We start from the raw sequence: 12,270 nt of genomic DNA, 5'->3' as shown, positions 1-12,270 counted from the left end.
TATATATAGATATATATTAGACAATTAAGTGATTTTGCCTAATATTTAAAAAAACTCAAATTTAATGATTTTGCTCACATTAGAAAAATATACCGAGCTTCTTGAACCAGACAAAAAAAAAACATTTCTTTTTCATTAAGATCTGGCATGAGAAAGGTGCAGGAAAGGTTGGCACTAATAGCATAGAAAACTCAAATAACGTGTGAAATAAAATTCGATGTAGTGAATTTACTTTAAAGTCATCTTTTTTACTTATATTCTCATTTATGCCCTTTTTCCCCTCCAAAGTCCGTGCACTTTCTCCAAACCCGGCACCTTTCCTAATTTCATGTCGGCATTGATATGACCCCAATCATGCAATTATGAATAAATTTTGAAATAATTAAGAAAAAACAAAAAATGCAATTTTTTTTTTCTTATATATTGTTGAAAGAAGGACATAAAACCTAATTCAAAAGAGATCTCTACCAGCAAGAAAATACTAAAAAAAGGTAGCAAAAACAGTCCAAAGAGCTCTACCTAATTCATTCTTTAAAAATATTAGAGTGTTATGATGTTGGAACAAACCCTAGCTCGGAATGGCTTCATCTCCTCCATCCTTTGATGGCTTTTGCTTTCAAAACAAGCATTTTTCAGTGTTTGATTTTGATTTTCTAATAGATTATAATTAGCTTAATTAAGCATCTTGCATTCTAATATATATTCCTTTCAGTTTTCTGTTCTTTTAAGCAAGGGAGAAAATAACAAAATAAGCATTAGAATTGAAGCTCATATTCATAACAAATTTGGATGTGACACCAATAGAATAAGCAGTAGGTAGGATATATATATATATATATATATAAAGTTTGATGAAGCTTAATGAAAAGCTTAAAAGTTGCATGAAGTTCTAAGTTGTGTTGAATTAGTGGAGTGTTCATAGCAAATCTGGAATAAAAGGAGACAAAAGGTGGTGAAGTATAGTAGTTAGTACTAGGGTTTATAGGGAGTGTAATTTGTGCAAATAATGAAATTAAATTAAAATTTTAATTTACATTCTGCTCAAATTCAAATCAAGTACTAGTTTTAAGTTTAGTCAAGCCGGATAGAAATCCTACCAAAATTATATCATGTATACTTAAAGATAGCAATATTATTGTTGACATCAATTTTTGATGTTGTATATAAGGGGTGTCTATTTTAAACAACAAGTGCTTGTGTTGAGCTTCCCGTCATCCAAGGCATCTAATTGGACCTCCTAGTACCCACCTTGAGCACAAAATCATGATAAGTATTGATTCAGTTGAGAATTCATTGTAAGGTGATGTAAATTCTAAAGCGGCACATATAATGATCATTCTGATGTTCAAAATCATTTCCCATCCATTCGGAACCTCTCGTGGCCAAAGAAATCCGTCACACTCCCCACACCTGTTCTAGATAAAATCATGATCAAGGGCACCACACCCACCCCTTGACTTAAGGCAAAAGTCCCAGTTAAAGAGCCATGAAAATATTCATTCTTGTAATTATGGAATCATATTTTAATTATACTGGCTCTCCCATACTTTAATGATTGAAAAAGCCTTCACCCGACGTTTTCGGTGAAAATTGAGGTTCAGACCAACTCACTCGCACAGGGTCCGGACGCCTATTGGTGTTAAAATCTAAAATAAAAGCCCCTAAAAATTCTCATTTTTAGAGTTATGGGACCATATTTCATTCATATATAAAAATGTTTGAGTGACAAATATATGTAAATATCACTTCAAGTGTTAGATATATAAATATATACAAATTTTACGATATATGAGTACATATTAATAATAATAATAATAATAATAATAATAACAATTTTGAGTTTTTTGGAGAATATTTGTAATATTGAAGGCTGCAAAAAGTCTAATTATTCCGTGCGGAGAGCACACGTAGAGTTGTGTGCGCTGCTCTCCGATCACAATCACGCATCGCGACTGTATGACAGTAGCTCCGACCACACGGAGACCGTAACTGCTCCTGCAAAAAAAAATTAGGCATGATGCCTCTGGGTTCTGAACTTTGAACGGCTTTTTATGTTTTCAAAGTCACGAGAACATAATTAACTTTAAAGGTTTTAGAGACTAGACTATCAAATGACAGTTTTTTTTTTTTTTTTTTTGAGAAAATAAATTAAAGTAATTAACAATTTAAGAGCTTTTCCATAATATTTGAGACTCTGCTCAATTAAATATAACTAGATAAATTTGAATAATATTAAAAATAATTAGATAAATTTGAATAGTTTAGCAGTTGGATCATTTATGATCAAGAACATTATTTAATGCCCGTGAAAAAAATAATTTGTTAAGTAGTTCAATTAAACCATTGAAGACAAGGTCAATTAAGATTCGATTATATATATATTTTTTCAATCTGTAATTATGCAGGAACATTGTTCTGCCTCATATTAAATTGATTTTATTCATGAATAAAAAGGCTAATTTATGCTCATCAAAATATTTATTTAATTAATAATTTAATAATTAAGTTCTTGTTCTTGCTTTTGGTTCTTTTTAGAAACTAGGTGTCGTCAGCTTGTCTATGTATATAGATCGTCATCGTATAGCTCTCCTTTCCAAATAAATCTACGTCTTGGATTATATTCAATGATCAGAAGAGGAGAGAAATCGGAAAAGACGGGATAGATGACAAGAATAGACAAACAAATTTTAAAAAGAAACATGAACTTGAAAACAGACCCCAGTTCAGTTGGATTGAATTCATTTGAAGCCATATGTCTGCTTAGGAGGGGTGAATAGCTTAGATTAAGTAAAAAGAGCTCCCTCATCAGCAATCTTCAATCAATTCACCGAGCATACATCTCTAGTCCAGTACACTGGTCCCAGAGGAGCGAGGCACGTCTAGGGTTAAGATGTAACAGACACACAAATTTATCCCCGTTCCGTTACCGATGTAATACCAAGAATAACTTTCTCTCATCACTATAAAATAAGCATTTGGAACTAAGCATAGTATAAGGAAATGTAAGAAAATATAAATAATGACATATGATACTTAGCTTTTCTTCAGATCTGCTCCCAAAGTCTACGATCTCTTCCTTGTCTTTTCCAAATCTCTTTATGGTATTATAGCCTTCAAGTCAACAACAAGTAAACATGGATTCCTCCAAATCAGCTTTGCCTCGCCAGCTAGCAGTCTATCACTTCCCACAAATGTAAACAAAATGAATATTACAACCCCTATGAGGTTCCTGATGACTCAAATCAAACTACTGTCGGTTCACTACTAATATATGAAAACTATTCAATATAAATGACTCAAATAATCAAATTTTCAGGACAAATGATTTTTACTCTTTTCTTTACAACACAATATCTTCACAACCTCAATTCACTCAAGATGAGACAGAAACCCAAAATGAAAAACTAGACCACACATTATAACAATTAGTTAATCAAAACCTAGATGCCGCAATATTCTCTTCCTACATCTTCAAAATACATTAGCCATAAAGACAACACTAGAAAGAATGCAGGGAACTAACTCAAAAGCGAGCTTCATGATACATCGATGGGCACAAACAACATGACTGGATATCTTATCAAAGACAAAAGTATGGTAGGCAATATAGTTACAGGTGGAGCTAAGATTGAGTATAAAGATATTATTCTATACACATTAAATTGCTTACTAATCCAATACCAAGGATTCAAAACAACCATACACATTCAAGTCAATCCAATAAGTCTGGAATACTTTCATTCATTTTTATACAGTAAAGAGTGAGAAACATATCCAATGCAACATCAAAACAACAATCCCCAACTGTGCTCTTTACAATTAAAGAAAAATGATTAATTAGAAACAACTACAAAAACACCACAAATTAGAGAAATTAACTCCCACACACCAACCAGAAGCAAAAATGTGCTTTGATATGGCCAATATGTAACAAGATTGGATACTCAACAACACAATGTTGGCATAAGACCAATCTATAGTACAAACTCGACCCCAACATTCAACATCACTCTGCTCTAGCCACCAATATTTTTCAACCAAATTTTAACTAGGTACTTGACAAGGGAGCCTCAACTCATTTGACAACACAAAAGAGAACATTAAACAACCACTTCCATACACAGGAAAGAATTAAGTAGCAGTGGAAAATGAAAAAATAATAGAGCTCTCACACACATAAAATGACATCTTACCACCCTACCTGTAAGCTATCCATTATGTAATCTTTTTAGTCCCTTATCTTTCCTAAACCTAGTATATATAAATAAGCTTACTCATGAAAATAATTGCCAAATCACTTTGGATGCTCACCTTCCACATAGAGAACTCCAAAACCAAGAGAACATTACTCACTATACTAGTTAAAAATGAACTTTACCCTTCACTCCACCATCACATCAACAACATGTCATCAACAGCTAGCCATTCCCCAAACCAAAGTCTTAATCAATATCTCTTACTCTAACTCTCAATTCAACATATCAAGCCCTCCAATAGTTTGTTAAACTATCATCAAAAGAAGAACCATAAAATTTCATTTCCTCATAGTTTTAGTGATGCATTGTTAGCTTTATCACAATCTAATGTATGGAGACAGTTTCCCCAGCCTACTATGCATGATTACAAAGACTATGTTACCTTCATTAATGTGCATTCTTGCTTTTTTTGGTGCTTTTCTATGAAACATAAATATGAAATATCATATTATTTCATTAACACAGAAAAAAAACAAAAATACTAAGAATAGATGAATGGTGAATACACTTCTCATCAACTACAAACTTATCTTCAAAACAATGACATCACTTATCAATTTAGTTATCATTACACAACTGAATAGAATGGTCTAGCTGAAAAAAAAAAGTCACTTGTTGAAACAACTAGAGCACTACTCAATACAACCCATCTACCCCCTCAATTCTGGATAAACATCATCCAAACACCCAACTATCTCATTAACAAACTACCTTCCATTAACACCCACAATAAATCTTCCTCCCAACTATTCCATAAAACAAAACCTAAATATCAAAGCCAGAGAATTTTTTGTTGTTCATGTTTTCCCACAAAATTCAATCAAGAGCCCCATTATGCATATCCATTAGATATAGTTCCCACAAAAATTGATACAAGTACTTTGATAAACAAAATAACAAAACCAACATATCTCAACATGTGACTTTCATTTTCCCTACTAACCAATAAACACAACAAACCAAACTTTCTTGCATCCAACAAAACCTCATATGTGAGTTCTCACATTCACATTACATGATGCACAAACATCCACTCACCTATTCAAAACAAAAACAAATATTCAAACCACACAAACCCCAATAGACACCCCCTCAACCATCATCCTTCTTACATTATCAACAACCTACTCCAATTCAAGGCCACCCAACCCCATAACCCATTAAACATCACATGGTTACTCGTCTTCAGAAAGGATAAAAATAACCTAAAAAATTTTTCTATTGCAACATTCCACTGCAACAACAAAACTCACAACCATCGATCAAGTACTAAAACACCCATAATGGAGACAATCAATGTCAGAATAATTTATAGCCCTCCAAAATTCATGCACGTGGACACTGATATCACCTCGAACCAAAAAATGCTAGGATGTAAATGGACATTTAAAACAAGCATCACACAAATGGATCCATAGCAAGACTTGTGGCACACTGGTTCTCCCAACAACAAGGTATTGATTGCCAAGAAACTTTCAGCTCAATGGCCAAGTTTCCTAAAATTCACATGTTAATTGCTCAAGTTACTTCGCAAAATTGGCTAATACAACAATTAAATGCTTTAAATGCTTTTCCTTATGACAAGCTCGATGGCACTGTCTACATGACTCAAAGACCAGGCTTCACAGCTACTCAACAACACAATGTATGCAAATTGCACAGTCATGTATGGTCTTAAGCAAACCATAGACAATGGTACTAAACATTTTGCACCTTTACTTACATACAATGCCTCAACATAAGCACAAGCACTTGAAAGTTTACTCTGGAAACAACCTCCATGGTACATAAACTGGGCACTCAATTTAACATTAAAAAACTAGGCCCCATTTTCCACTTTATTGGTTTACGAGTCCTACACACACCCACAAGCTATTTTTCTCACCAAGCCAACTACCTTATAGAGTTGCTCTCTAAAGCAGGCATTGATCAATGCCAACCCAACTATAACACCACTGCTAACCCAATATCACAAACAATACACAACTCACACTTCTATTACTGAGCAACACCATTATTGACAACTTCTTCGCTAACTACAAGAACTTACAGTCACACATTAAGATATAACTTACACAATCAACACACTCAGCTAGCACATGCATAACCCAAACACCATACACTTCCAACATCTCAAATGACTTATAAGATATCTCAAAGGCATAATATCGCATGGACTCTGAATCATACTAGTATATCTACACTTTCCTACATATGTAAATGCTGACTAAGCAAGTGACAGCATAGATCGTAAATCCACAATACATTTTTTGCATCTACATAGTACCAAATCTTATATCTTGGTCAGCCAAGAAGGAGCATATTGTGATAAGGCCCTCAACGAAGTAAAGTACAGAGCTCTAACATCCACAACCGCTGATGTTCAAATGCTACGACGACCACTATAATAACTTGTAGATACATCTTCCTAGACGAACACTATTTACAATGATAGTACAATATTTATTGTTCTCACACATAGCCCCATATTCCATGCTAGAATCAAACATATAGAAGTTGACTATCACTTTATCAGAGACCACCTGAAACTATGAGGAATATCTCTCCGCCACATCATGATAGGGAATCAAAGAACAGACAACTGAACAAAATCCCTCATATTCTTTCAACACCGACATCTTACAAAGAAGCTGATGATCCGACCAATTCATCAATTACCTTCAATTAATTCACCAAGTGTAAGTGTTCATCTCCACTCAAACACTGTGGTCCCATAGGAAGGAGGTGTATTTAGGGTTAAGTAGTAACAAACAAACAAATTTATCCTCAATCTATTATCAATATAATACCGGAATTACTCTTCTCTCCTCGCTATAAAATAAGCATTTGGGAGTAAATTTAGTACAATGGAAAATAAGAAAAAACAAAACAAAGATAGAGACATATTATACTTAGCTTCCTTTGGGCTTGCTCTACAATTCTAAAATCCCTTGATTTTATTCTTCAATTTTCTTTATCAAGTACCTGGATTAAAGTAAAAACTCAATTTGTCGGATTTAGCTTATTTAAATGATAAAAGAATATTAAAATCATCCTAAAAAGCTTGAGATTTATCTTGTAAGATATTTAATTTTAAAGCTCACAAATATTCCCAAAAAAAATTAATGAAAATTGAGCTCTGTAAAGTAATAATCCAACATTTAATCGTTCTCACTAAAATATCAATTTTATCAATTTTTTGGAGATGTTTATATATATATATATATATATAGGTCTTAAACCTAGCTCAGATATATATATATATATATATATATATGATTTGTTGTGAGCGAGTCATGTGATGCATATTTATTGTATTTAATAGTACAAGAAGGACAAGAGGTCCCCTTGCCCAATCATTGAGTCTTAACAAGTTAAATAAATTTAATCTCCCATTAGACATGTTACAACTTAATATTATTAAAATAATTATTTGAAATTATATTTTCAAAATCATATATATTAATTGAAAATAAAATTTAGTGATAAATTGAAATGAGAGCATGAAGTCTATGAAAATTCGAATTTAATGTGGATAATTAATAACATTCTATAAACAAATTTTAGATTTGAAAAATAAAAATGATGTCACTTGAATTAGAATTTTTATTTTTAATTTATTGGTTTAAATTTTATACAATTGCTACATGTAGGAAGTTCGTGATGATATAAGAAATACATGAGATATGAGAGTTTGTATGTGAAAAAGTAGAGAAGGAAAAAAATTCATAGGGCTTGACTAATGAAATGAGATACGAGTTTGACCCATATTAAATAATCTATTCTATAACTACATATATAAATTTATATCCTTCACTTTGACATAAGATAACGAGACTACAAAGTGATATACTTGAACATGATATTCTATACTTGTAGTATGATTAGAAATGAAAGATATATGTTCAAGCTTTGTACGAAAATTCCACATATAAGCGAAGAAACAAGAGAACACACATGATACAAAAATTTTTACGTGGAAAAAAGAGAGGAAATGAATCTCAAGGTGTGATGCATATGAAATGGTCAATGATATTACTATACTTAAACTTTTATCCTTCCCTTTTGACCGGAGAAGTAAGGATTATAAAGTGATATACTTAAGTTTCGTTTGAGAAATTAATTTTTTAGTACTTTCTTGAAGTTTTTTCGGTGGGAAGTTGTTTTTTTTGCATCATAACTTGTTAAAATATGACGATAGTAAGAAAGCTCTTGTCTGATCTTTTGGAAAAAAAATAATATGTTCATAATTCTCATAGCAGCTTTCTAACAAGTTATTTCCTCTACCACAACTCTGTAAATATATTCTTAAAAAGTTGCAACCACCCAAAATAGATCATTGAGCTTGATCTTATGCACTTCTAATATGAATAGAAGCACATAAAGATTAGGAAGATGACATACATATGATAATAGTTTAGCGATAGTTGTCAAGTGATGTTGTTGGACAACTATGATCGAACCTTATCAAGTAGAGGATAAAAACTACGAGTGATCATTGACATTGAATGTTGGACAAACTTCTAGAAGTTTTGAAATCTTCATACTCTCTCTAAACTCTTGTTTCCCTTCATGTGGAGGATGAGGCTATTTTAAGAGTTTTGAGAATGATATTTCGGCAAAGAAATTATTTTCGGAAAATTTAAAAAAAAAAAAAAAAAAAAAAAAATCAAAACAATCCCTTTGACTACCCATATTGATTCATTTAATTATCTATATTAATATTTGCGAATTAAGTGCTCTCATGATCTTGAAATTGATCGATCATAATTTTTTTGCATTATTCCCCTCGGGCACTCAATTTGACTATAAGCATGTAAAATTCAAAAATCATTTAATCTTTCAAATAATGCTTTAAGCTTTTCTAACCTCAGATTTGAATGATATGGACGTAATTAGATACAGATTTTTTAGACCTACAATATGACAAAATATCTATTAAGATTGAAGATCAAGTGATCATAAACTTAAATCTAGAGCTTATTTCATCCGAAATGTAGCCATATTCATTTTTGATTAACTGATTTTTTAAATATGAGTAGCTTAATATTTAATTCTTTTTTGGCCATGATTAATATCTTTTATAATTTATCAAGAAGCAAGATTAATTATTTATAATATACTCTTTTAGTGCTGAAATATAAATTTATTTAGTATTTGATTCTAAGTGACTTGTTATTTTTTTATTTTATATTATTTTTTTTATAAATACAAATTATTTCTTATGCTCATTAAAATGCTTATTTATTCAATATTGTTTTCAATTATAAATAAGGCCCTATAAGGTTGGCTGAAATAACCATCAAAATACTTATTTGATAAGATAAATAAGACTCATTTGATTACCGGTTGAGCAATGGTCAAATAGCCTAGTTGTAAATAAATCAAATTTGAACACTATTACAAATACTTGAAAGAGCCTACTCGAACAAACCTAAGCTCAACTCATTCGCAATATATACAGGCCCACTTATATAGTTTGGGCCGATATCCTAAAGTCTAATGGCATTGGCCGAAAAAGGCCCCGAAAATGACGGCCCTTTTTAATGTAATTATGGCGAGCTTGGCGTATGCTTGGGGTTTCCTCCAATCGTTTTGACAGGTTGGTAAACCTTTCGGGGAGAAATTATTACATCAGGGCACCTGAAGTAAATTTATATCAAGTGTCCAATACAAGGGTCACGTGATAATTTGAGCCCACATACATTTACGGTTCGGGTCGGGTTGTCACGTGACACACTGTCATTTGACAATAATTTTTCACCTTCGGGGCACATGAATTCATGGTTCTCATATTTTAAAAGAGAACGTCGTCAATTTTGAGATTTTTAAATTAAATTTAAAAAGAATATAATGTAAAAATTAAAATTATACTCATTTTAATAAAAAAATTAATTTCTGTATGCAATCTGATTAAAAATTTGATCAGATTTACTAAATTAATTTTCTTTTCTTTCAAAATATAATATAAAAAGAAGATAATCATTTTTTTGACATTTTTAAATAAGAATCCAACATAAAAGAGCTATTTTTCATTTGATAGATAATAAAACAAATTGATGTAAACGAATCGGATAGACCTCGAGTCATAACAAACTAAGGTTTGAATCATAAGTTGACTTGGCTCAATTACGCAATTGACATGATAAATAGTAAAAACTCTCTAAACTACACCATTGGCAAAGTTTCAAACTCTTATAATTATTTCACATCAATATTAAAGGTGCATGTGCCAACAATGCGGAATGGTGCATGCAAAATATACAATATAAGTGGAAATGACTATGCTGCGGATGCAGTGATCCGGAGAATAAATGTGCCGTGAAGGCAGTGACCTATAGGGTGAGTGTGACATGAAGAGAGTGACTTCGAAGACGACTTACGATAGTTTGTTATGGTTTCTTGAGAAGAAAAGGTGAAGTAATTCTCACTGAGGATAATTGCACATCGGGTAGACTTAAAACTTTTGAATAAGACGTGTGGATAGCCATAATGTGTGTTTGTGTGTGTGTGAACAATGAGTCAAGCAAACTTCAACATGCAAGTCATGAACATGCAGTAATTCATGCAAGGCATACATGTGAGAGGACACAAGTATGAGTTTAAACACTAATGATATAGAGGCACCACGACATAGAGGTATCACAGAGCAGGTCTAACAAGTGATATGCTTGTGGAAGGCACAAACACTCATTAAGAGCGTTATGAGGGCAAATGCTCATAAATGCACGACAGGGTGCAAGTGTGAATGTGCTAATGTAGGCAATGTGAACCAAACGAGCAATAATGCAACATTCAACAGAAATGGTCGGTCGAATTGATCAGGCTGGAAGACCGATCAGACGAGCCGATGAAAGATATCGATCGACCCTATCGAGTTGGTGCTGCCGATCGGACAAGTAGAAAAAGAATTGCCAATCGCGCAAGCTGAAGAAATATATTGATCAATCTGATCGGGTCGATGCAGCTGATCAAACAAGTTAACGAACGATTTCCGGTCGCGCCAATTAGGTTGATCGAGCGAGCAACGGAACATATCGATTGATCTGATTGGACCGGTGACCAATCAGATGAGTCAACAAAATATCGTTGATTGTGTCGATCTATCCAGTGGGGCCGATTGGGCTAGCTGACATAACGACATTAAAAATTTAATAGTTTTATGCATATTTTAAAATTCATGCCACACATACAATGTGAATGCATGCAAGAAATGAGATCCGATTGATTTTTACGATGAAGATAATCACGTCCTAGCGATCCCACAGGTGAACCTTAAGGGCGAATGATAATGAAGCAGCGTAGCTACAAAGCAATGGGTGCTCGCCTCCGTTTGCCCGACTCAAATAATTTCATGGGGAAAGTCTTCGCGATGTAGGGAACATATCATGGGACTTTCCGTTCTCTATGCTCAAATGATGGATTCTATTCCCTTTCGTTGTGGGAATGGAATTGTCAGCACAAACGTGGGGTCACAACAACCCCATGCATTAGGATTTCGTGCCATAAATGAAAAAAATGATAGGTTTTGCTCGTAGGATTCGCAATAGGGAAACGTAACGCTCCTAAGCTACGAGGTTCCTTTAGGAACACCATAAATCCTAACCTAGCTTCTATAACATCCAAAACTAGGGGCCCTAGTGAAAGGAAGAACAAAAATATAAGGAGTATCACCGCCACTGTGGTTGATCAAAGTCCAACGTTTGTTTCGGAAGAAGCTCTCCTAGTGGTAAGAGAGATGATGTAGCCAGGTTTCTTTCCCCAAGTTAGGATGAAGCTTTCCTCATCAGCTTGCTAAAATGTCGCTGGAGACAAATAAGACGACTAGATTCCTTCTCCTAAGTGATGAGGAAGCACTCCTCGCCAAAAAGAATGAGGAAATTGCTAGATTTCTCCTTTTCCAAAGCGATGAAGAAGCTCACCTCATTGTCTCTTCAGAAGTCACCGATGACGAGGAAGATGACCGAAAAATAAGATAAAGAGATGAAGAAGATGGAAGAAAATGTACTCCCTG

This window comes from Phalaenopsis equestris, unplaced genomic scaffold (assembly GCF_001263595.1).
Source record: "Phalaenopsis equestris unplaced genomic scaffold, ASM126359v1 Scaffold001339, whole genome shotgun sequence".
Classification (NCBI taxonomy): Eukaryota; Viridiplantae; Streptophyta; class Magnoliopsida; order Asparagales; family Orchidaceae; genus Phalaenopsis; species Phalaenopsis equestris.
Note: the sequence above shows the minus strand (reverse complement) of the source record.